This window comes from Triturus cristatus, chromosome 1_2 (genome assembly GCF_964204655.1).
Source record: "Triturus cristatus chromosome 1_2, aTriCri1.1, whole genome shotgun sequence".
NCBI classification, from domain to species: domain Eukaryota; kingdom Metazoa; phylum Chordata; class Amphibia; order Caudata; family Salamandridae; genus Triturus; species Triturus cristatus.
The window spans coordinates 112,342,968-112,367,687 of NC_140580.1; positions in this window are offsets into that span (position 1 = coordinate 112,342,968).

Genomic DNA, 24,720 nt, shown 5'->3' on the forward strand with positions numbered 1-24,720 from the left:
ATGTCACCCTGATCCGGGCCGACCTCTCCAAAACTAACGAGAAGGTCCAGGCTCTCGACGCACGGACCTCCACCCTCGGTGCGGAGGTGTCGGATCTGCGGGCCGCGCTTGGAGACATCAGGGTGGTTAACGACCATATGGCCCGGCGGCTTGAGGACTTCTAGGGACGGGCCCGACGCAACAACATCCGCGTCATAGGTGTACCGGAGTCCTCTGACGGCCGCCCGGTTGACCTCGTGGTCGAGGAACTTATCCTGAAACAGTTGTCCTCGGCTGGCCTAAGTAAGTTCTTTGCCGTGGAGCGGGCCCATCGAGTTCCGGGCGGTCGGCCACGGCCGGGGGCCCCCCCGAGGCCTATCGTGGCCAAACTGTTCTACTACAGGGACCGCGACGCTATTCTGCAGGCCTCACGGACCCACGGCCCGGTTCGTCATGAGAACTCGACCATCAATTTTTACCCGGACTTCACGCAACTGGTCCAGAAACAACGGATGGGATTCCAAGGGGTGAAGCGTCGTCTCCGTGAGCTGGGCCTAAAGTATTCGATGCTCTACCCTGCAAAACTCCGAGTGGAACATGGGGATCGGACAGCCTTTTTTGACTCTCCTGTGGCTGCAAGTGACTGGCTGGACTCTCTGCCGGACGGAGGTGGCCGTCCCGGACCCTCTGCGGGCACCGCAGGTGATGGGTCCCCTTTAGAATGACTTTTGGTCCTTGATTTTGCCTTTTTGCACTGTACAGTCGGGTCTTATTTCATTTGCATATTGTGTTTTACCAGGACCAGTGAGGGGGGCGGGCGGGGACGGGTCCCTTACCTCCTCTGGGTTCTTTTCGTAGAATGGGGTTAGTGGGGCGACAGGCACACTGCAAGTTGGGGGGGGGTTTTGGCCTGCAGGGGTGCAGGGTGGGGGGAGTTGGTCCTGGGGTGGGGTTGGGGGGGAGGAGGGTTTGTTTTGCTGTGTGTTTTTTGTTTACAGGGCGAGGTACTGATTTTTGTCCACATTTGGGAACTGTGCTGCAGGCTGGGGGACCCTTGATCTATTGGGGGGGATGGGGGGGGACGGGTTGAGGCTTATGTCATGGAACGTCAATGGGTTGGGGGACCGTATCAAGCGGGGTGTAGTACTGCAATATTTGCGTCGTTTGACTCCTGATGTGGTGTTTCTCCAGGAGACGCATCTGGTTGGCAATGTTTGTCATGCAATGAACAGGGGGGGATACCGCCTCGTGGCCCATTCTGGTTTCACAACTGGTTCCAGGGGGGTGGGCATTCTGCTGCGAACCTCACTTCCGGTGGAGATCACTAAGATAGTCTCGGATGACAGAGGGCGCTATGTGTGTTTGATTGGGAGGTGGGAGGGGCAGCCCCTTGCCCTGGTTTCAGTTTACGTCCCCCCGGGCCTCCAGAACTCCACCTTCACTGACTTGGGTCGAATGCTGCTTGACCTTCCGGACAGCCTCCTGCTCATGGGCGGGGACTTTAATTCTGTGGTCTCGGGTGAACTGGATCGTCACCCACCAAGGACCCTCCCCGCTGCCCAGGCATGGCTGGGTGGGATGCTGGAGACCTTCGGCCTGGTGGATAGTTGGAGATTAATGCATCCGACCCAATGTCAATTCACCTTTCACTCGGGGGCGCATGGGAGTCTCTCTAGGTTAGACTACTTCCTTATGCCCGCGGCGCAGACTGGTCGGATTCGAGAGGTCAGGCACCTGGCGCGGGGTATCTCCGACCATTCTCCGCTGTGGCTTCTTTTTGACACCGGGCCGCGGTCTGCAGGGCGGATCGCTCCCATTAACCCATGGTACCTGCGAGACCCTACGACTCGTGACAGCCTGGTTAAGGCTATGGACCAATACTTCCTGGATAACGAGGGGTCGGTGTCTTCTGCAATGTCCCTGTGGGAAGCCTTTAAAACCGTGATCCGCGGACACGCCCTTTCCCAGATAGTGGTGGCTAAGAGGGTCAAGAGTGAGGCAGTGGTGAGGCTGGAGACTGACATCTTGGGGCTGGAGTCGGCCTTGGAGGCGAATGTTACTCCGGACGGGCTCCATGCCCTCAGCCTGAAACAGTTTGAATATAGGTCCCTGGTCACTGACGCGGCCAAAAAAAAAAAAAGAAAAAAAAAAAAATAGAACATACAAGTTATTAAGAAAAATGACTTTCAAAAGGTTTTAGCAACTGAGTCCATAGAAAACTATGGATGCATGATTTCTTGCAAAGTGCCTGTTGTTGCGACAAAATTCACCAAGCCAAACAGCCGCAGGGATACGAAACGTTGAAAAACAAAGAGATGCTTCGATTCCTGAGACCTTCATGGATGCAATGTGACAGTTCTGCTGGACACAGGGGAGTGGTGCGTCGGGTCCTGTCTGTAGGGGGAAGTGATGCGTCGATTCTGAGATGACTTCGATCCACAGGTGATGCGTCGGGGAAAACCTGCTACACAGGGACGATGCGCAGAAATCTTGGATGCGGCGGAGAACGATGTGGCGGCGTCAAGCGGCGCTGTGTCGATTTCTTCAGCTGCGATCCCTTGATGCATCGATTCTTGCAGTGGCAACATGTGCTGAGTCGGTTTCAGCAGTGGTGTGGCAGTGCGTGGAGATTCATTTTGCACCACGGCGTTGCGTCAAAAAAACTGTTGCAGGAAGAGCGATGCATCGATTTTCTTGTTGTGTTGCTTTCCAGCTCCAGTAGCAGAAACAACCTCCAGAGGCCACACACAGCCACAAGCACTCTTGGTAGGTCAGAACTCCCAGCAAGGAAGTTCAGGGTAGCTGGGGGTGAAGACTTTGTGTTCCTGAGACTTCAAAACAGGAGGCAAGCTCTACTCAAGCCCTTGGAGACTTTCCTCAAGCAGGTGACACAGCACACAGCAAAGTCCTTCTCCTTTCCTTGGCAGAACAACAACTGCAGGCCAAATCCCAGACACACAGCAAGGGCAGTACTTCTCCTCAGTTTCTCCAGCTCTTCTCCTCGTCAAAGGTTCCTCTTGATTCCACAAGTAGTCTAAAGTTCAGGGGTTTTGGGTCTGATATTTATACAGCAAAACACACAAGATGATGGACGGAATGTTGCACATTGGCAAAACATTCACCCCCAGTCACAGATCTGGGTTTAATCCATTGTTATTTTGCTCACCACGCCACCCCAGTTCAGACATGGCCATATGCAAATCGGTCTTGACCCTGTGCCTCATGGGAACAGTCCAGCCCGAACTGCCAAGCCATGTCTTCCCTGGACCGGAATCAAGCATCCTAGCACCGGTTTCGGGGTTTCACCCCTCTTCAGCCAGGATAGCTTGACTCCAGTGGCGTAGTGAGCACGGGACCCAGATCTCTGTACTGGGGTGAATGTATGACATTGTTCTGCATTCTGTCCATCAATTGTTGTTTTTGCATTTGTCACCCCGAGTGGGACGGGTATGCTCAGACGTGAGTCCCGTGCTCTCCATGCCACTGGAATCAAGCTATCCTGGCTGAAGAGGGGTGAAACCCCGAAACCGGTCCTAGGATGCTTGTTTCCAGTCCAGGGAGGACCTGGCTTGACAGTTCGGGCTGGACTGTTCCCATGAGGCACAGGGTCAAGACTGATTTGCATATGGCTGGGCTCAAACTGGAATGGCATGGTGAGCAAAAAAACGATGGATTTAGGCCCAGATCTCTGTAGTGGGGTGAATGTATGACATTGTTCTGCATTCTGTCCATCAATTGTTGTTTTTGCATTTGTCACCCCGAGTGGGACGGGAATGCTCAGACGTGAGTCCCGTGCTCTCCATGCCACTGGAATCAATCAAGCTATCCTGGCTGAAGAGGGGTGAAACCCCGAAACCGGTCCTAGGATGCTTGTTTCCAGTCCAGGGAGGACCTGGCTTCACAGTTCGGGCTGGACTGTTCCCATGAGGTACAGGGTCAAGACGGATTTGCATATGGCTGGGTTCAAACTGGAATGGCATGGTGAGCAAAAAAACGATGGATTTAGGCCCAGATCTCTGTACTGGGGTGAATGTATGACATTGTTCTGCTTTCTGTCCATCAATTGTTGTTTTTGCATTTGTCACCCAGAGTGGGACAGGTATGCTCAGACGTGAGTCCTGTGCTCTCCATGACACTGGAATCAAGCTATCCTGGCTGAAGAGGGGTGAAACCCCGAAACCGGTCCGAGGATGCTTGTTTCCAGTCCAGGGAGGACCTGGCTTGACAGTTCGGGCTGGACTGTTCCCATGAGGCAAAGGGTCAAGACTGATTTGCATATGGCTGGGTTCAAACTGGAATGGCATGGTGAGCAAAAAAACGATGGATTTAGGCCCAGATCTTTGTACTGGGGTGAATGTATGACATTGTTCTGCATTCTGTCCATCAATTGTTGTTTTTGCATTTGTCACCCCGAGTGGGACGGGTATGCTCAGACATGAGTCCCGTGCTCTCCATGCCACTGGAATCAAGCTATCCTGGCTGAAGAGGGGTGAAACCCCGAAACCGGTCCTAGGATGCTTGTTTCCAGTCCAGGGAGGACCTGGCTTGACAGTTCGGGCTGGACTGTTCCCATGAGGCACAGGGTCAAGACTGATTTGCATATGGCTGGGTTCAAACTGGAATGGCATGGTGAGCAAAAAAACGATGGATTTAGGCCCAGATCTCTGTACTGGGGTGAATGTATGACATTGTTCTGCATTCTGTCCATCAATTGTTGTTTTTGCATTTGTCACCCCGAGTGGGACGGGTATGCTCAGACGTGAGTCCCGTGCTCTCCATGACACTGGAATCAAGCTATCCTGGCTGAAGAGGGGTGAAACCCCGAAACCGGTCCTAGGATGCTTGTTTCCAGTCCAGGGAGGACCTGGCTTGACAGTTCGGGCTGGACTGTTCCCATGAGGCACAGGGTCAAGACTGATTTGCATATGGCTGGGTTCAAACTGGAATGGCATGATGAGCAAAAACACGATGGATTTAGGCCCAGATCTCTGTACTGGGGTGAATGTATGACATTGTTCTGCATTCTGTCCATCAATTGTTGTTTTTGCATTTGTCACCCCGAGTGGGACGGGTATGCTCAGACGTGAGTCCCATGCTCTCCATGCCACTGGAATCAAGCTATCCTGGCTGAAGAGGGGTGAAACCCCGAAACCGGTCCTAGGATGCTTGTTTCCAGTCCAGGGAGGACCTGGCTTGACAGTTCGGGCTGGACTGTTCCCATGAGGCACAGGGTCAAGACTGATTTGCATATGGCTGGGCTCAAACTGGAATGGCATGGTGAGCAAAAAAACGATGGATTTAGGCCCAGATCTCTGTACTGGGGTGAATGTATGACATTGTTCTGCATTCTGTCCATCAATTGTTGTTTTTGCATCTGATATTTATACCCCAAAATGTCTTTGTTCTCTTTGTGCAAGGGGCTCTGAGCCCAGTTCAAACCAATTCTGGGGGGCACTCTGCAAGTGCACAACAGCATCCATTGTCAGTGTGAGCCTTGGCTCCAGACACACCACAGGGGGGTGGACCCACCATTGTGGAAGGCAGGCACAACCCTATTCAGGTACAGGTGCTGCTACTCCCACCACTCCCAATGCAGATCAGGCCTATTCAACCTAGTGCTGACTCTTTCAGTAAAGGCAGGGCACACATAGAACCCCCCCCGGTGGCTGTCTGAGAGAAGGCACCTTCCCAGCCCCTGTCACTCCAAAACCAGACAGTCAATACACAAACAGGCAGAGGCACACAGAATGGTTAAACAAGAAAATGCCTACTTTCTAAAAGTGGCATTATCAAACACACAATTTAAAAACCATCTTTAGTAAAAGATCTGTTATTGAATTCTGAGTTCAGAGAGCCTACACTTTATTTTTCTATTTTATCCCTCTGGGAAGATATGCTTGGAGAATGTTGCAAAGCATTCCCCATTCTGTCCTATGGAGCAAGATAGCCTTTCAATAGTGAAAAATGAAATCGGATGTATTTCACTATTAGGACATGTCACGCACACCAGTACATGTCCTACCTTTCACATACACTGCACCCTGCCCACAGGGGTAACTTGGGCCTACCTTAGGGGTGACTGACATGTGAGAAAAGGGAAGGTTAGGGCCTGGCAAGAGGGTGCACTTGCCAAGTCGACATTGCAGTTAACAACTGCGCACAAACACTGCAGTGGCAGGTCTGGGTTACCGTTTTAGAACTACTCATGTGGGTGGCACAGTCAGGCCCACTAGTAGTATTTGATTTACCAGCCCCGGCACACTCAGTGAACTTTACTAGGGGCTGACCAGTATATCAAATATGCCAATCAGGGAGAACCAATCATAATAGCAATTTACACAGAGAGCATATGCACTTTAGCACTGATCAGCCGTGGTAAAGTGGTAAAGTGGCCAGAGTCCTAAAACCAACAACAATAGGTCAGGAACAAATAGCAGGAAGAAGCAAAAAGTTTGGGCATAACCCTGCAAAATTGGCCAAGTCCGTCCAATATATATATATATATATATATATATATTTACAGCAGTATTCCTTACGGAAAGATTTCACACGCACTCACGGGTGGATAATTAAGTTGCTCACGTTTTATTTAGCAGCAATATTACCGGCAAAAACCCTACGCGTTTCAGTCTCTACCCGTGAGAAAGGTCTGAGTAGAGACTGAAACGCGTAGGGTTAACAACTTAACTTAACTCAACTTAATTATCCACAAGTGAGTGCGTGTGAAATCTTTCCGTAAGGAATACCGCTGTAAATGTAATTACGACTGGGCTCGGCCATGTTCACAGCGCACCATCGTAGAGCGCCGACTGCCGAGAAAAGTGAGTATATATATATATATTAGCTACTGGCGGTCGCCAGTAGATAGTTATAGTTACACCCTAGTTTCCATAGGAAATCTCAAAATTCTATTTTGAATAACTTTGGCGCCGGTTGACGAATCCTCGCGAAATTTTCAAAACAAATGGGGCGCTCCGTTCAGCTCCTACCCTGAAAGTCTCGAAGTGATTCGTCAAGCGGGGACCGAGAAAAAGGGGGGGTCCCAAAACACGTTTTCCCCATGCATATTTCATTAGAACCTTTAGTCGCAGCTACAGCCCGAACGGCTGAACAGAATTACGTGAAATTTGGCAGAGAGGTAGCCATAAGGTCAAGGAAGTGCCTTTTGCAGGTCTGGTGTAAATCTGTTCAGTATTTCCTGAGAAAATAGCATTTAAAAGCATATCAATACCTATACGCGCGCACCGTGCGCGCACTGTGCGCGCACCCTGCCGTGCGCGAGCGCAATTCTGATTGGTTGTTAGATGTCGGTAAACATTCGAATCTGTCGAAACCAGGAAGTGTCGGCCGCCATTTTGTCTCTCGCAGTCTGAGGGGATGAAAAAAAAAGGTGGAGAACGTGAAAAGGGGCAGAGTGGACAGTTCCTGACCCCCTAGCCTTGGTCAGGGGGTCACAGAAGGACCCCTAAGGGAGCGAAAAACAATTTTTTTGCTTTAAAAATTGCGAGGTGCGCGCACCGCGCGCACGGTGCGCGCACAGTGAAAAACCTGAAAAAAAAAATTAATAAATACATAACTTAGCATTTTAAAAAACGTACAAATTCACTGAAAAAACCATAGGTTTCACACACGGTATAGTTACGAATTAGCATTTAAAAAACCTTGCAAATTCACTTAAAAAACCATAGGTTTCACACATGTTATAGTTAGCTGGACATTTCACTCGTAAAAAACCAATGAAATTCCCCCGTTATAGTTAGTGCAGGCAACTATAACTCACGCGACCGCAATCCTCTGCTGATGACGTCAGATATTACATCACTGATGACATATGTGTCTTTATGAAAAATAAATATTTGTAATATATGTATAGCTAAAGATTAATGGAAGAAGACATGGGTAAATAAGTGTCTAAATACAGTGATGTAATATCTGATGTCATCAGCAGAGGATTGCGGTCGCATGAGTTATAGTTGCCTGCACTAACTATAACGGGAGAATTTCATTGGTTTTTTACGAGTGAAATGTCCAGCTAACTATAACATGTGTGAAACCTATGGTTTTTTAAGTGATATATATATATAGATATATATATATATACATATATATATATATATTTTTTATATATATATATATTATCTACTGGCGGTCGCCAATATATAGTTATAGTTAGGACCTATGTTCCATAGGAAATCCGCAACATTCTATTCCCAATAAGTCTGGCGCCGGTTGATGAATCTTCGCAAAATTTTCCAAACTTTTGGCCAGCTCCGCTCCGCTCCTACCCTGAAAGTTTCGTGGTGAGTCGTCAAGCGGGGGCCGAGAAAAAAGGGGGGTCCCTAAACGCGTTTTCCCCAAGCAATTTCCATTAGGATCTGTTGACGCAGCTACAGCCCGAAGCGCTGAACGGAATTACACCAAATTTGGCAAAGAGGTAGTCCTCAGTTCAGACTCGTGCCTTTTGCATAAATGGTGTGAATCCGTTTAGTAGTTCCTGAGAAAATTAGAGTTAAAAGTACATCTCTATCTTTGGCCGGGGGGGGATCTGCGCACCCTACCCGCACCGAGCGCGCACCCTCCCTGAACAGAGCGCGCACCCTCCCAATCGTGCGCTGAATGCTAATTGGCTGTCGAGTGTCTGTCTACATTCGAAACCAGGAACTGTTGGCGGCCATTTTCTGCCTCGGTAGAAGCGAGGCTGAAGAAGCAAGGGGAATAAGTGTGTAAAACATATAAAGGGGGCAGAGTGGAAATACTCTGACCCTCTAGAGGTGCTTAGGGGGTCCCAAAAGGACCCCCTGGGGCCCCCTTTAAAAAAAAAAAACAGCAAACTGCGCACAGGGTGCGTGCATCCTATCGCGTTTGGTGCATGGATCCTCTTGCGTTGGGTGCGCGGATCCAAAACCATGGAAAAAAAATATATAAAATAAAGTTTTGAACATATAGTTAAAAAAATATTCTGAAAAATATAAAAAATATGTTTCAAAAACCCATTAAATTCAAATAATATTTTTTAATTTTTAAAAGAATTAATTGAAAAAATAAGTTTCAAAAATGGTGATAAAAAAGTATTTAAAAAAAACATAATTAATGAAATTGACACATGGAATTGGAAAAATATAGAAATCCAATCAAAATCATTGAACATGATATCTTTAGAGATAAGTTATAGATAGGAATTAGCATTTAAAAACCTTTGAAATTCACTGAAAAAACCATAGGTTTCATGCACGTTATAGTTAGGAATTGGCATTTAAAAAACCTTTGAAATTCACTGAAAAAACCAAATGTTTCAGGGGCGTTATAGTTAGGAATTGGCATTTTAAAAACCTTAGAAATTCACAGAAAAAACCATAGGTTTCAGGAGCATTATAGTTAGCTGGACATTTCCCTCGTACAAAACCCTAGAAATTCCCCTGCTATAGTTAGTTCAGCTAACTATAACTCGCGCCCCCGCAATGCACTGCTGATGACGTCACATATTACATCACTCATGACATGGTCAGTGACATCACTGATGACATCACTGATGACATCTCAAATGACATCACTGATGACATCACTGATGACGTCATCCATGTGATACATTAGTGCATCTTCTCACACCCTAATATAACCTTTGATACACCGACTCAAAATTTCAGACGGCCATTTTGAAAACCATAGATACTCCAATACCAATAACTACATACCCACTCATTAACTCTTTAGTCTACATAGACCTCCACTCACTCACCTGTACAGTCACTCATACTTACAGTCACACCGTACAAGACTATCATATGCATTTATACACCTATATAGACACTCACACCCCGCCAATCATCCATTGAGGTACTGACACACCTAGTCAGTCGTGCAAATAATTAAACACAGTCCAATTTACTCACCTATACAGTTAAACACACTCAAGTTCCCTTAGTACCACATTCTTATGCTCTTATACAATCATTGATATAAGCACACACTCATCCATACAGCCACTCTCACAATCACACACTCTCACATATACCCACTTATATACTCTTACACACATATATACTGCCTTTCACATATGTAGTTAGTCACACATGTACCACTGAGATATACATTCAATCCCTAACACACCCATACATACACTCACCCAACCATACAGTCCTTCACAGATGCACTCTTAAAACCATGCACCCATAGAATCACCCACTCACACATCTATGCATAGAGTCACACACACCCTACCCACACAAACACTCAGGCACCCATACAGATACTCAGACAACCAATAAATAACCCATATAGACACTCATATAGATATTCACAAAACCATGCAGCCACTTATACACCAACACACAGACACATACAGACATTCACACAGTTTAGTCACTAGTCTGCAGTAAGATACATTTAATGGCTCACTTATAGAGTCAGTTACGCACCTAGAAAATCATCCATTCACACACTTGTACACCCACTCATTCTTCAACAGACCTTTCCCTATATATATTAAACATATTAAAACTGTACAGAAACACATACTCACTGGATGATGTCATCAGTGATGTCATCAGTGATGTCATTTGAGATGTCATCAGTGATGTCATGAGTGATGTCACTGACCATGTCATGAGTGATGTAATATGTGACGTCATCAGCAGTGCATTGCGGGGGCGCGAGTTATAGTTAGCTGAACTAACTATAACAGGGGAATTTCTAGTGTTTTGTACGAGGAAAATGTCCAGCTAACTATAATGCCCCTGAAACCTATGGTTTTTTCAGTGAATTTCTAAGGTTTTTTAAATGCCAATTCCTAACTATAACGCCCCTGAAACCTTTGTTTTTTTCAGTGAATATATATATATATATGTCTCCGTTGGATTTCCTTTCTCCTGGAAACCCGATCCCACGGTGGCACACGTCCAGCAAGCACAATTGAACTCCGACTTACGGGACAGGTTTTTTTTACAAATGTTCTTTTTATTTTAGGCTTAAACAGTAGAATAGTAAAAGCGGTCCTTCAGTATACAATTATAGACCAACGCGTTTCGGCGAGTTGCCTTCTACTGGGTATATATATATATATATATATATATATATATATAGAGAGAGAGAGAGAGAGAGAGAGAGAGAGAGAGAGAGAGATAGAAAGATAGATAGATAGATAGATAGATAGATAGATAGATAGATAGATAGATAGATAGATAGATAGATAGATAGATAGATAGATAGATAGATAGATAGATAGATAGATAGATAGATAGATAGATAGATAGATAGATAGATAGATAGATAGATAGACAGACAGACAGAGAGATATATAGATAGATAGATAGATAGATAGATAGATAGATAGATAGATAGATAGATAGATAGATAGATAGATAGATAGATAGATAGATAGATAGATAGATAGATAGATAGATAGATAGATAGATAGATAGATAGATAGATAGATAGATAGATAGATAGATAGATAGATAGATAGATAGATAGATAGATAGATAGATAGATAGATAGATAGACAGACAGAGAGATATATAGATAGATAGATAGATAGATAGATAGATAGATAGATAGATAGATAGATAGATAGATAGATAGATAGATAGATAGACAGACAGACAGACAGACAGACAGACAGACAGACAGACAGACAGACAGACAGACAGACAGACAGACAGACAGACAGACAGATAGATAGATAGATAGATAGATAGATAGATAGATAGATAGATAGATAGATAGATAGATAGATAGATAGATAGATAGATAGATAGATAGAGAGATAGATAGATAGATAGATAAACAATGACGCATGAACTATGCAAGAAAGAAGCAGATAACTCCGGGTAGTTCTCAAGTTTAGGTGGAAAGCAGCTCCTGTATAGAGCACTCTCAACACCAGCGACACTCTAGATCTGCTCATCTCAAATGTCTGCTTTTCTATCAAAGTCTTTAAGCATAGGATTATCACAGTGCCATCCATGCCGAGTTAGAAAGAGACAAAGTATTTTGCCATTTCTACAGCAAAGTCTTTAAGCATAGGACTAGCACAGTGCTGTCCATGCTGAGCTATAAAATGACAAAAGCCAAATACCACTCTAGGCACAGTATTACAGCTTTAAATTGGTGAAACACCAACCAAGCCGACCTGAAATGAGTAAAAGTAAGCCCTGACACAGTGTTTCGCTCTACTTAAAGCTCTTCAGAGAGGTATAGCTTTCTCTGACTTTCTAGTGACTTTCAACACAGTTGATTATTTGTCTTTATTTCTTCTGGAACACCTAGAAGTCATCAAGTTAGACTACCTGTGGCTGAGAGCAGCTGGCTGATGGACTGTGTCTTTGGACTAGGCATGTTTTTAGATTAGGCTTTTGTGCCTTGTTGTTTTTTATTTTGATTGATGTAAGAGTGAATGTTATGTGTGCTTTCACATGGAGACAGTCTAATACCAGCCAGGACTGCAGTTTTTATGTGATGACATCACAGAATGGCTTGAAAGCTGTGTGCATGAAGCAGTGGGTGAGAGACTGAATTTAGGGTGATGACTGGGATCAAGCCACACATCACCGTGCCTAAAGAGCCTTTGCTGAAGGTGGTCCATGTGTAAAGTTTTCTTTTTACAAACCTACCCAGAATCCCTCCCATTTTAGAACAGGAGAGGTATCATAGGCTTCTAAATTTTATCCTAAAGACAGTTGCTTCAAAGCGTTACATTAATGTGGCACTCTGATGTTAGATATGGACCATGTGATCACATATGTACACCCAAGATTAAAATTAAGCAACATTAGTAATTCTATCTTGGCCTGTTTTTGGCATTAGAAGAATTATTCTAACAGATGTGAACACAAATTATTGATAACAATGAATACATTATTGCGTCTTTATCCAGGGTGCTTAACCTCTTCAGCGCGGCGCGGATTACCGCGCTGTGCTGAAGGTTCCGTGCGCAGGCGGGGCCATGACGGAGCGGTTCCGTCATGCGCACAGCGCGACCGACGCACATGACGGAACCGCTCCGTCATACGCATCAAAGGGGTTAAAAGAGCTGAATGAAACTACTCTGTAGTGGAAAGGGAAGCACTTGCCTATTACAAGGCAGTTAAACATTTCAAGTTTTTCCCTATGGGGTATTCAGTTCACTGCACATACTGACTATAAGCCTCTAATTCATGCATTTGATATTAGGAAATCTAACCGGGCAACTATCAGAATAGACAACTGGCTATTTTGATTGTAGGGTTACAATTACAATATAGTATATATGTACAGAGTACATAATGTGGCTACAGACTGTTAGACCGGGATACCTCTTGATTATGAAGATATGGACACAGAGGAAAGTCTTGTTATGACTGAATTAAAGTCTCTTTGAGGAGAAATGGTATTATTGTCTGATGTTGAAAACATTTCAAAGGTAAAAACCTTTGTGTTGGGGGAGTGGCAAAAGAAACACTTAATTGAGAATGAGCTTAAACCTTTTCTGGAAATTCAGCATGAACTCCACCTTCAAAGTTGTTGAGGGGAAAATGGATTCAGGATATATAACAGCTTGTATGGGGTCAGAGAACACATGGGAAAAATTGTATTTGGTCCAAATCCTTAGATCTGCATTCAAAGCAAGTAGGTGTCCCAAATTTCCTAAAAACACAGAATAGCGAAGATGTTAAAAATGTTGGATTGTTGGATTATGGCAAATACTGAACATTGACAAACATTGTAAGAGTCACAACTCTATGTCAGGTGGGAGTAATACAATATGGAATCTTTCAAGGTGTGATGCCACAACGGATGGATCAAGAAGACATTCACAACCATCTAAATGGCATAAGACTTTGTGAAGTGAAAATACTACATGATATCTGAATTCTGATTTTCCTTAAAGAAGGAGAGGTGTTGTAATGTGGTATTGTATGTAAGTGGCCTTTTACTCTTTTTATACCCATTTTTGCCCCCGCACCTTAAATCAGTGGAATATTCCTTTGCAGTATATTCTTTTGAATTATGGTGGTTTTCCTCGCAAGTATTCCAGTGAGTCAGTTGACTGAGCAATTATTTATATGAGTTAGTGTAGTTCTCTCTGCGAATAAACTTGCCAAATGTTCTGTTTTAATTTTCTTGTTTATTATTATTAAGGAATAACCCAAATGATAATGACTGATGAGCTAACATGAAAAACTGATTGAATATATGAATGAATTAATGAATTCGACATATGTATCTGTTATAAAGCCTATTGTCCTTCACTCTCAGGTTTTGGGTTGCACTTAAATATTCTTTCCAGAGGAGCAAGGAAATCAGTGAAATGGATTACAGCACACACAATTGAAAGGTACTTCATTATGCTGCCCCTGCAAATTACATGCTACAGTGGACAGCAGCAGTCATTGGATTACCCACTAAAGTAGGCCTGTAAAGCATGTCTCAGGCCTTCCAAATCAGCTTGTATTTTAGTTTTAAACTGACATTTTGAATTGGCAAAATACACTTTTGCCAGGCATGAATCTTCCTTTTTAATGCTTATAAATCATCCTTAATGTATCTGACCCGCACTCCATCACATTCAGCCTGAAATAGTAACTTAGACCTGTCCAGTGCGACCAGATAACCATGAGTAGCGCTTTGTTCATTCTGGTGCTATTTTCATCAGAAATTTTTTTAAGTCTACTGATTGGATTTTGGGTATTTTGGTGTTGTTTTATTCAGTAAATTATTCTCTAATTTGCGGAATTCGGAAACTCTGTGTTCCCAATAAATGCATAATTCTGCCTTGTAGCAGAATTGATTTTCGGTTGGCATGCTCAGGCTGAGTTTTTGCGTGCGCTGGTTAGTGCGCCGAGTCTTGTTGAATGCTCGCGAGTGCTGGCAATATTTGCCAGATGCCCGCGAGTGCCAGAGAGACTTGCCAACTGCTCGTGGGGCTACAGGCCACGTCTACGACATCCTGAGCCTTTTTCTGAAGATAGCAAGCATGAGAGAGCGCCAGTGACCGTGGCTGCAGCCTTAAGCCGATTTTCTCCTTGAGAGCCTACTAAATCTATTCAAAAAGCCATCTTCGAGGTAATATTGCATTCCAAATTCTACTTAGAGCTATTTTTAGTGCGAGGAGCCTTTTTTGTATTTTACTTTTTTTTCCAACAAGGAGGAAGTGCCCTATAGACTCCACGTTCCTGTTCCTGTCTAGCAGGCTCCTCCTAGTGCTTTGTCCTTCTCCTGGTCACTTTTCCTTTGGATTTGCAGCTGGACGGATCACCCTATTTGTCTGCTACATATATACCATTGGATTTAAGGACTTTGTTTTGTGATAAAATACTCTAATCCAGCCTCTCCGTTCCTTCCAACACATCTCACACAATGAATTTATGGTCCTGGTCAAAGCAAGCAGGCCTGCCGACAGCCCTTCGGACCCCTGTCCACCGCAAACCTTCAAGACAATTCTTTTAACAACCTCTGCTGCCACTCCATTAAGAAGAATCATCAACGATTCTTTAAATACCGGAATATTTCCAGAAGAACTAAAAAAGTCACACATACGCCCTTTACTGAAGAAAACAAATTTGGACCCGCTGAACCCTGACAACTACAGACCCATTACAAATGGATCTTTCCTGGGCAAACTGATAGAAAGAGCAGCGTTCGCCCAGATGTCACAATTCATTGAAGGGAATGACATACTTTCAAACTTCCAAGCAGGATTCCATCTGCGAAGAGGCACTGAATCTGCCCTTCTTGCCATCTGGGATGACCTGAAGAATACAGTAGACCGCAACGGGGTTGTTGTGCTACTCCTCTTGGACCTCTCGACTGCCTTTAACATGGTTGACCATGACACTCTGAAACAAAGACTCCATGAAGCCGGCATAGAGGGAACTGCTCTAGACTGGATCATGACCTACCTTCGAAACAGAACTAATGTCATCCCTACCCCACCTTTCTCGTCCTAACCATACACCACAAAAGCAGGAGTCCTTCAAAGCTCTATCATCTCGCCCATGCTTTTCAACATCTACATGAAGTCATTACCGGAACTGATCAATAATTTTCAACTCACGTGCTATAACTATGCAGATGACACGCAAAGACTCCATCAACTGGAATGCCCAAAGACATTGGAAAATCCCCAATTTTCAGTTGTCTCAGAGCCATGGATCAGTGGAGCCATCTCAAATTGAATGCTTCCAAAACGGAAATACGTGTCGCGATTGGAAACATTATGAACCGCTTGCCACCTGGCCTGATGAACTGGTATCACCGCCTAAAGTATCGAAGGAAGTAAGAAACTCGGAATGACCATGGACTCCAAGCTGTGGATGAATGCCCAAGTGGACAAACTAGCAAGATCAAGCTTTGTCACTATAAAAACACTGCAACAAATTTCCCCTCATTTTGGATTTCTACACAAAGTCCAGGCTACCATCTCCCTTGTTCTGTCCAAACTCGATTACACCAATAGCCTCTTCCACGGATCACCTTTAATGACCATGAAAAGACTACAACGAATTCAGAACTTGGCTGACAGACTACTCTTGCATATCAAACTGCGAGACCACATCTCACCTGCCTTGAAAGCCCTGCATTGGTTACCGGTTTTCAGAAAATCCACGTTCAAGCTACTTTGTAACACCCACGAAGCAATACATGGAATGGGACTGCTGTTCATCAGGAATAAAATCAACAAACACATTCAACAAAGGAACCTCTGCTCTAGAGGGGCATCTCGCCTCAAAATCCCAATATCCAAGAAAAAAACATGGGTGGCACATTCTTCTCTGTTCAAGCAGCTACACTATGGAACTCTTTACCCCCAACATAAGATCCACCAACAATAACCTTATCTTCAGAAAACTACTCAAGAATTGGCACTTCCCCACATAAGCACTATACACAAACAGAAATTTACAGCATACCCCTCTGGATATAAGCATTTATTTTCACTATAAATATGTACCTATCTTTGTGTATTGCTTTGTATAAACATGTAGAATAACTATGTTGTTAAAAAAAATAAAAAGCATCTTTGGTCTACATGTACTTGCTTCCATTGTGCATCTATGTACCTCCATGTACTTGGATCTGTGTGTCTGTTACTTTTCTCCTGAAAAAGCATATCCAATGCACTACCCTATTTCTCATCCTGTGCCTCTATCAATAGCTTTATTCTACATATACTTACCTCCTTTATGCATCTATATACTTTCAATGTACTTATGGATCTATATATTTATCACTTTCTTCCAATTTGGCATTTCCAATGCAGTACCCTATTTCTAAGTTTAAATAGTTTTATTAAAAAGAAAACAAGGTGACCAATCAAAGTATACAATATAAGTCTTACAACATCACAGTCCAATCTTGTTGCTTAGAAAGTAAAGGAATTGGACTAATAATACAGAGGTGAAAGATAAAGAGAAAAAAAAAGAAAATGTACATTGAATGAAACATATGCATTCAGGAAATATAAAATAAACTTATGGAACTACTAGGGAAGTCAGGGTAGTTTGGGAAACTCCTGTTGAGACGGTTTTGGTAAAGAGAATCTCTTGGCACTATTATCAATAAATGTTGTGACAGGCGACCACAAGTCAGCACGTTTTGTAGCCATTTGAGGAGGGTACACAAAGGCAGTGTCCAACCTATGATTATGGCACAAAGTGTACCACCAAGCTTTGTATGACATTTTTGAGAAGTCTTTCCAATTGACAGTAATTTGTTGAAAGGCAATCGCTAATAATAAATCAATAATCTTTGACATTAAGTGAAACCCCATCCCAGATAGAAGAGAGGCTTTCCAAGAAGATATGAATAACAGAAAAGGGAAATGTATTGTCATAAATCAAGTTAACTTGTAACCATACTTGCTTCCAAAAAGTTTGTACCTGTGGACAAATGAATAGCATATGAAAGAGGTCAGCATTGGGGGACGAGCAAGTCCAACATGTGTCCGGAGTGGCTTAAAAACATTTACATAAAGTGGCTGGTGTGAATAAAAGTCTGTTATAAACAAAAAATAATGTCTGTGTGGTATTTGCTGCTCTAGAGGTTTTACGTATTTTGGACCAGATACCATTCCAAAGTGAGAGTGGACAGCATACCGCAAAGTCTCTTTCCCAAGCCTCTTCAGTTTTTGTTTTCTGTCTATCAATGTCAATGCCTTGCAGGTGCTTGTAAATAGTGGAGGCTTTGGGCTTGGACATTAACAGTGCATAAAGTCGTAAAGAGGGTTCTGAGTTATTGGAGGTGGCTGGTATGTTAGGGAGATGGGAATAAGTTTCCAGGACAGCTTTTTTAAGTATATTATATGTATGGATGAAGGAAGTCGGTAAATTGAATGTCTGCTTGAGTGTAACAAAAGGCAAAAAATCTGAATCTGAGAATAATTGATAAATCCATATCAAACCCCTCTCTCTCCAAGTCCTCCAATAAAAAGGCCTGTTATGGATCAATAGGTCTTTATTATGCCAAATTTTTTAATTCAAAAAGGAATCCTTAGAATCAAGAGTGGAGTGAGAAGGTAAATCGAGTAATTGGAAGTGTGCTTCAATATAGGAGTGGAAACGGATTGTGGTTTGCGTGAAAAAGAAAGATATTCACAAAATGTGCTAAGCAGAAAGGTAGTAGTGTACCCAGATTGGGAATGGACCGCACATCAATTAAATGTCAAAGTAGCAAAGGAAAGACGAAAGTAGAAATTCAGATTGTCAATGGGTGCTTAAGCCAGGAGAACTTACTACCAAGAAGTGCAATAGGCAGCGTGAGGACACGATTGCCAAGGATTTATCCAAGAGATTTGGCTTAGACAGCACTCCCAATTATAACAGGCTAGGTCAATTCCACTACAAATGCATCACAGAGCAGTAGCAATGTTAGAAAAAGTTCATAATTCATAAAATTTGCAGAATATTCACAAAATTGCGGCAAGGATGAAATGACGATCCAACTAAGTTCCAATATAGTCGATGATTTTTAATGATCTTCAATGCATGTGGTGTAAGGAGAAATGGCCAACACGTGTTTCGTCTGTACACAAATGAGTACAAAGACGTTTTCAAGGCGTGCAAGTTAAAGATCCGTAAGACTAGCGGTATAGTCCAATAGTAAAAGGCTGAGTAGCAAGGTACGTCCGTATATTTTCACAAAGAGGTGTACCCCATTGAGTGAAGATAAGAACTTGAATGGCGTTCAGCAGTAACACTAAGGTCACATTAAGGTTAATGGCATAATCCAATATTGCAAGTAGAGTAGCTGGGTACATCCATGTGTGTAAATAAGAGAGTGTTCGAGTATCTCCCTACAATGAACTTCGGACTCGGAAGGCGCACAACAGTCATGGGGTAGTTATGCTACGGATGGCAACATCGAATGTCCCGAGATGTACCAAGGAAATGGGCAGCTTTTCGTTTCTTTGCAACGTAACCTTAGATAAAATCTCTTGCTGATGCCTTAAAGGCATCCCAAATGGTTGCGGAGATAGGGAGTCTGTGTTATTTCTTTCAAAGTATTCCGTGGAGAAGGAGGTAAAAGCTATAGTGAAATTGGAATCTAAAAGGAGTGCATTATTAGAACGCCATCTTCTGGGAGCGTTATTTCTGGGGAGTATATCAAAGCCAATTGAGACCGGTGCACAATCCTATAAGAGAATAGGGCCCATTTCTGCATGTGTAAGGGACTGCAAAATATTATGGGATACAAACACATAGTCAATTCTTGATTGGGTATGGTGGGATGAGGAGTAAAAGGAGTATTCTCTCATAGTCAGGTTAGAAAGTCGCCAAGCGTCAAGCAATTTATGTTGATGTATAGTGTGAGTAAAAGATTTTTGTGACTTGTTGGGTACGAAGGATATTTTTGAGTTTCTGTCTAAAAAGGGATCGAACAGCTGGTTACAGTCTCCAGCCATAATAAAGGTATCTTCAATGCAGTGAGAAAAATTTAGCCAAAGCAGGCCAAAAGGAAGCTTCTCCACCTGTAGGTGCATTAACGTTAAAAAGAGAGACTAGAACACCCTTTAGTGATAGTTTAACAATGAGCCTTCATCATCTGATTCTTGCGATAACAACGTAACTGGTAAAGATTTACGACATAGTATCACCACTCCATTTTGTTTACTATCCCCTGGAGAGAAATAAGCCTCACCTACCGAGCCCCTTTTCAATTTCAGAGATTCAATATCTGTAAGGTGGGTTTCTTGTAAGAAAACAATATCAGCATTTAACTTAGCCAAGTGTGATAAAACTCTCTGTCTCTTGATAGAAGAGTTTAGACCCCTAATGTTCCATGAAACTAACTTAAGTGACATGAGATATTAAAGTGGTATGATAAAATGGCATAAAGTAACAATCCAATTCAATAGAATGATCCAAGCTTGTAGTGCAATAGTCCAATTCATTGCAAAAACATTGTATAGTGTTAAAAGAGATAAAAGAAAAAAGAGAAGGTGAAATAAGTTTAAGACATTGAGAAGTATAGAGAACGTTTAAGCAAAAACAAGAAAAGGTGAGAGGGTCAAAAATGGCAAAAACCGAGCTTAAAACAGCAAAGTCCATTTCAGTACAGAAGCAGTGCTTAGTGTTAAAAGAGATAATAGAGAAAAGAAGGAGAAAAATTAGCTCATAACGTAGAGAAATATAGAAAGTAGATAAGCAGAAATAGGGTTGAAAAAAGAGAATAGTCACATGGGAAAAAGTAATTGAAGAGATTGGATGGTAAAAACAAAGTAGAAGAGTATAATGCAACACACAAAACAAATGACAAAACAAAGGACAAATTAGTGATTCGCTCATAAAAGGAATTGAGAGTATCGAATACATCTAGAGAACTAGCAAATCTAGAATGCATGGCACATTGGTCGAACAAAAACAAAACAACACAAAGAACAAAAGACAAGACAAAAAAAATACCTACACAAGGGAAATATGGATGTGAGGGTGTGTGGGGCCACATGGAGTAGACAGACGTCAAGGGAAGGCTCGGTGCAACTCAGGGGTAACCTCTTGACGAATAAACCAAACTGTTAAACAGAAGCAACACATAAAATTTAGTACCAAGTAAAAGAATTATAAACATAAAACAGAAAGAACGTGACAACTAAGATTTAAAGTCAACTGAACAGCCCAAAAGGGAACAAGTAAACTATAATACTATAAGAGTAAACTATCTACGAATGCATGAGACAAACATTGCAAAGCTTTCAAATGTAAGGGTATCAACATCTAGAAATACAATTCAGTAATGCATGTGATAAATTATGGAGAGATTCCTGAAGAAACCTTAGAATTAGTATTATGTGAGTTAATGAAACTCTGCAGACGAACTGGATCCTCATACGTCGTTGTCCTGTTGTTGTAGGTGACTTTAAAAAGGCATGGGTGGAAAAGGCCGTATCTAGCACCCATGGAACAAAGATCCGGTCTTAAGTTGAGAAAGGCTTTACGTCTAGCCGCTGTAGCTCTTGAATAGTCTTGCGCGAAGAACAGAGTAGAACCAGACCACGTGATCCTTTGAATAGATTTAGCTGCTGCCAAAACCTTTAACAAGTCTGTGTACTCAAGAAAATAGAGGATGACTCCAATCTGTGAGCACATTGGATGTTAAGCGTCGTATCATCTGGCAGGTGCAGAATTTTAGGGAGAAAAGATCTGAAGAATGTGATGGAGTCCGTACCTTCGACCCCTTCCGCCAAACCGTAAATCCGCAGGTTATTTCTTCGGTTGCGATTTTTCAGGTCCTCGACCTGCTTTTGGAGGGTTGAAACTTGAGATTGTAGGAAAGGGACACTCTTAGTAGTATCGTTGAGTGATGAGACATTGTGTTCCACTGCAGTAAGTCTTGTATGTAGTTGTGCCCAATTGTCTGAGAGGATTTGTAACTTGGAGTTCGTCTCCTCCATGAAGGGTCTGAGAGCTCTTATCTCTTGTAGCAACAGTTCCATTGAAACTGGAGAGGCTGACTGCGAGAAAAGCATGGAGTTTTTAATAATAGAACGTTGTGGTTTCAACACGTTGTGAGAAGAACCTTTCGTTCTGCCCATAAGTTAAAAAAAAAAAAAAGATAATGGAGGAAGGTCTAGGAACAGAGACAAAAAGAATTAGCTGAGGAGGGATGTCAAAAAGTGAATCAGCACTAACTTGGAGTATACAATACATGAGATAAGGAAAGTGCAACCCAATGTATTTAATAGAGACCACAATGGTCAAACGACGTGTGCTCTCTCAGAAGACGAGCATACTGCAAGCATTGCGGCGTTGGAGCTATATGTCTTTAAAGAATCGTCTTAGAATTCCATCAGAAAGTGCACCTTAGGGAATAACATACAGAGCCACGAATTGTGTAATTCAAAAATGATCAGTCATTTAATTGAGCAAAAGAATAGAATTAAGAAGGAAGAGATGCCGGTCATCCTAGCGCTGGATTAAACTTCACTTCAGATTTGTGACGAAAAACGACTTAAAATGGCACCCAAAGCATAGTCTCTTCAGCATCTGTAAGGAGATGACGCAGCAATGTTAATTAATGCCACTGAGTTCAGTATTCATATGGGCATTTAATCAGGGTGCAGCCAATGCAGTGTTAAACAAGGCCGGGCATCATTATTTAAAAAAGAGAAAGTAAAAATTAAGGCACCGCTCGAGCCCAAATTGAAAAATGCCAGCCGCATGCCGAAAATATGCTTGGGAGCGTTTTATCTAATTAAAACTTGATGTTCCGTGCCCAACTTTCTGACTCATCTCAAACTTCTTTCTACTACTCTTTCAAATGCACTACCCTATCTCTCACCCTATACATCTATCAATATATCCTCTACATCCACTCTCTCATTTATCCCAAACCCCATACCACTACTATGATCCCCAAAATAACCCTTTCTAGACTCTCTCCTACTCTACCCCTCCTTGCATCATCTGACACCTCTTTTACTATACCAATCCCCCAAAACAAACCTTTCAAATCTCTTTCCTCTGACTCTTCCCCTCCAAAAACCCTTTTTACTCATCCAAAAACCTCCTCCTACTGCTATGAACAAAAGAAAGAAAGAAAAATCCTTCACTCTTCTATCCCTCCACAATCCTTTTCAATCAAAATAACAGACTAACATTTTCCCTTCTCAAATTCCATATTCCACTATACTAATTCACCACTAATCCTTTATGGGTTCTGAGTAGCATGTTTCTCGCCAATAAAGTGTTTCAGCACCCCATCAGGTTTACAAGTAATATATAAATGCAAATCTTTTTCCCTTTTCTACCCCTCCCCAACCCTTCTAGATCCCAATAATTGACTAACATATCCACCACTAAAATTAAATTCATGTTTCACCATACCAATTCAACACTAATTCTTATTGGTTCCAGAGTAGCATGCTACTCGCCAAAAAAGCAATTCAAAACCCCATGAGAGGTAGAAAGCACTATATAAATGCAAACCTCTTTCCCTCTTCTATCCCGCCACCTACCCTTCTCTATTCAAGTAACTGAATAACATGTCCACCACTCAAATTACTTCATATTTCACTATACTAATTTTCAACACTAACCCTTAATGGGTTCCGGAGTAGCGTACTACTCGCCAAAAAAGTGCTTCAACACCCATCAGGGGTAACAGGTACTATATAAATGCAAATCTTTCTTCCCCTTCTATCCCTCTGCTATCCTTCTCACTCCAAATAACTGACTAATATCCACCACTCAAATTACTTTCATATTTCACCATACTTATTCACCACTAATCCTTTATGGGTTTCCGGAGTAGCGTGCTTCAACACCCCCATCAGGGGTAACAAGAACTATATAAATACAAACCTTTTTTCCTCTTCTATCCTTCTGCTATCCTTTTGAATCCAAATAACTGACTAACCTATCCACCACTTAAAATGTACTTGCGTGTTTTACTATACTTACTCAACACTAATCCTCTATGGGTCCCAGAGTAGCTTGCTACTCGCTGAAAAAGCGCTTCAACAACTCGTCAGGGTAGAAAGCACTATACAAATGCAAATACAATACAATATCACAAATAAGTTCAAAACCTGTTGTCTAAGGGTGTTGTTTGTTTCATGGAGGGCATGCATCAGGATTGTTTTTTTAACTTTTATTTGATTTAGATTTATTGTGATAGGTGGCTTGCAGTTTTAGTAGGCTCCTAGTTATTGCTTTGCATTAATTTTTTCTTCTTTTGTAAAGGAAACATTTTGCACTCTCCAGTTCTCAATGTTTCTAATTCATATGCAGTATTCATGTATTTTTATATGTGCCTAATCTGCTAATGGGCCACCTAGCTAGTAAGACCAGAGCTAGTCATGGGTGTATGAAACCGCTGTTTCTGTGGTGTCTGTTGAAATATACATAATTTAGGCCAGGGATGGCATTGTATTAAATTTAAAAAAAACGTTTTTTGGGGGTATTTCACTTTTGATTTGCAAAACGGTAATATATATTTAATGCCTTTGGAGGATGAGTATTGTAAAATTTTACAGCTCAGTTAATTTGAGCTTTAGGCATTGCTGAATTGATGCTGTTTTCTCCTGTTTTGTCATGCCTCCTTAGTCTGGCCAGAGTGTGAGTATGATTGCCATAGATCACCATTTGTATTTGTTCCCCATGCTATGTGGCCAGGGGCCATTTTGTAAAGTCAGTGTCCATAGGCCTGCATGTGTTCTTTGTTGTCCATGCCTCCTTGATTTTTGTTTGACCAGGTGGCCGGCGGCCGTTTTGTGTAGCCAGCCAGTGTGCTTTTGCCATAGGCCTACATGTGTTCTTTGTTGTGGGC